We start from the raw sequence: 3183 nt of genomic DNA, 5'->3' as shown, positions 1-3183 counted from the left end.
TTTTTTTTTTTTTTTTTTTTTTTTTATATGACTATTAGGGTCGACAAATGTGGACCCTAATGGTCTCCAAATTTTGAAAACCTACTGATGTTGCGATCGATCGCACAAAAGTTTGCGATCGATCGCAGTTTTTTTTTTTTATTTTTTTTTTTTATATGACTATTAGGGTCGACAAATGTGGACCCTAATGGTCTCCAAATTTTGAAAACCTACTGATGTTGCGATCGATCGCACACTTGTGTGAGATCGATCGCAGTTTTTTTTTTTGGACCATTAGCGTCCACAAAAGTGGACGCTAATGGTTTAACTATCAGCGTCCACTTTGATTTGGACGCTAATAGTTATTATTATTATTTTTTTAAAAGGGCCATTAGGGTCCATAAAGTCGACCCTAATGGTTAACTAAAAGTGGACGCTATTGCTTGACTATTAGGGTCGACTTTCGCTTCCGTTTACATCATCTTTAGGGTCCAAACATTGCGACTTTTAGGGGCGAGAAAGTGGACGCTAAAAGTGATCATTAGGGTCGACTTTTAAGTGGACCCTGATAATCAGACATTTGATCATTAGGGTCGGACTATTAGGGTCGACACTTTTAGGGTCGAAAAGTGGACGCTGTTGCCAACAGCGTCCACTTTAGGGTCTTTAGGGGCGACTTAAAGTCGCCCCTAAAGACCTAATTTCTTGTAGTGAGGGGAGCTGATTTTCAAGCAAAAGCATGTCGGTCCAAACATCCTGTATCAACCAGGGTTTGTTGAATATCCGGTCATTTTTATCTTGGAGTTTACTGTTGAAGGACTTGAGTAAGACTTCAACGATGAAGGCAGCATCCACCAGAATGATTTTGACAAATTTTTCACTGCTAAACTGAATGGTTTCTGCATAACAAGCACGAAGTTCTGCTTCCTTCTCCCTTACAACGTCAATAAAGAACTCCAAGGTTTTCCCAGTCCGTCCAATGAAATCTCGTAGGTACCTCATTTTATGTTCTTCCATGGCTTTTAAGGCTTCACTACCACTACGACGTAGGGGGCCAATGGAGACAACCTTTGGTCTGTAGGCTTTTTGCTTGACATGACGTAGCCGGTCAGGAACTCTATAGATGCTACATGCAGGGGATAAGGGAGACAAGCTTTCAAACTCCTTTCCCATTGAATCTACCAATGGAACAGGAGGGTCTTCTATGTCGACTAAATGGCTCATTTGCTTTCTTTCCATTTTTGTTATTGAACTAGACTTTGACGATTAATCGCTGATAACACAATCAACAAATTATAATTAACCTCAAACGCGCGTAACAACGTACAAACAAATTATAATTAACCAATTTAACCTCAAACGTAACAACAATAGTTTTTGGCATTGTCTTGTACGTGTTAATTACTCTGACTTTGCTCAAATTCACATGCAAAAAAGAAAATGATTATATATATATATAGGTTATTGATTGTTTTAAAGTCTTTCATTTTGTTTTTACGGGTAAAATACTTCAAGTGTTTGATAAAGCATAATTCATTCAGTACACTAGAATTATAATCTTAAAATTGAATAATATATGGACACAAGAATTCATCCTTGGCAATGGAAAAATCACAGCTAAATCAGTGGAAGAGCCATGGAAAAACAGAGTAAAAATTGCACAAACATGCAAACTCTCTCACATTGATGCGAAGAAAAACTTCAATCCTTAGCATATATAAACCAAACTCTAAATTAAAGAATAAACGTCAAAACAAAATCAAATTTGGGGTGAACTCCCTGCATGTTTATGCTACAACTACAGTACACATATTTGAGCTTAACAATAAACCTAAGCCATATCAGAGTAAAGAAAAGGTATAAACACTCAAAAAAAAAAAAAAGTATCGCACCTGCTATAGAGTATAGAGAAGTTTGTTTTTGCCACTTAATTCGTAGACGACCGGAAACGACGAGACCTTATAAGCAAAAGATGAGAGCTACCCCTCTTTTTATAAGTAAAGATCAGAGTCCCCACAGCAGCAGTGCAGCCAATGGTTAGGATATCACCTTCAACAGGGAAAGATCTCATTCTTGCTGAAGCCCACAAGCATCATGACATATAGAAATAAGGAGGTATTTAGAACAAATGGTTGCTTGGAAACTAGGAAAGGAAAAGGAATATATATATATATATATATACCAAAACCTTCCCCACCAATTAGATCTAAGAATCCAATTTGATTCTTTACCTTTCCAAGCTCCCTAAGACCTTATTTGGAGGAGATCATGATGAAAAGGAGATGGTCCATTTTACAATTAGGATTAGATCTTACAGTACACGGTGTGTATATATATTGTAACGTCATTTAAAATTTTAAATCTTGCTTTGGTTTCACCATAAAATGATTTCTAAGAGAAAATTAGATTGCAATAACGCAACCTAACATGTATGCAGATGCAACTGCCTCCAAATAAAGTAGAATCCTTTCCATTTCGATCCTATTCATTTCAAGTAAAATGGAGATGATCCCTTTTACCAGCATAATATAATAAGGTGAAAGTCTATGAAGTATGAAAATGGCAACTTAATTCACTTGAGTAAAGCAGATTCTATTAGCATTAGGCACTCGTGTAAGAACCATTTAATTGGTAGAAAGCCAGTCCAAATATCTGATTACCATCTACCAACCGCCTACCGATGGTCACCGAACCGCCATCTATCGCTTGCCGACTCTACCAACTTTTGGCTATTAGTAATTGAAATAAAAATTTATAACGATGTTCGTAACCGAACCGAACCAAAAACGACTTAACCAAAAACTTAACCGCCAAAGTAAGGTAGGGCAACGTCCTAATAATATTAATCGATTCTCATTTAATTTGATCTATATGAGTGACAATTTGTAATAATCTAAAATAATGAATATGTAAGGGTGCTTATAAACATGTCCAATAAACACTTGTTTAGCCTAAAAAAACCATTTAGGCCAAAAAAAAAAAAAAACAATTTGGCGGAAAAAGAGATTTAATTGTTTTGTATGTTCAAGATTAAACTCTTGTTTTAGTTTTAATAAAAATAAAAATAAAAAATAAAAAAGCGATTTGGGCCTCTAAAAGTTCAAAACAACTCATTTTTGGCCCATTTTAATTTTAATAAAAGTCGTGGGCTTTTGTCTTTCCCCAATTTAAAACGTCCAATTGAGAATAATTGGTTAACCGATT

Source organism: Corylus avellana, chromosome ca8, assembly GCF_901000735.1.
Source record: "Corylus avellana chromosome ca8, CavTom2PMs-1.0".
Lineage (NCBI taxonomy): Eukaryota > Viridiplantae > Streptophyta > Magnoliopsida > Fagales > Betulaceae > Corylus > Corylus avellana.
This window is presented reverse-complemented; position numbering follows the sequence as displayed.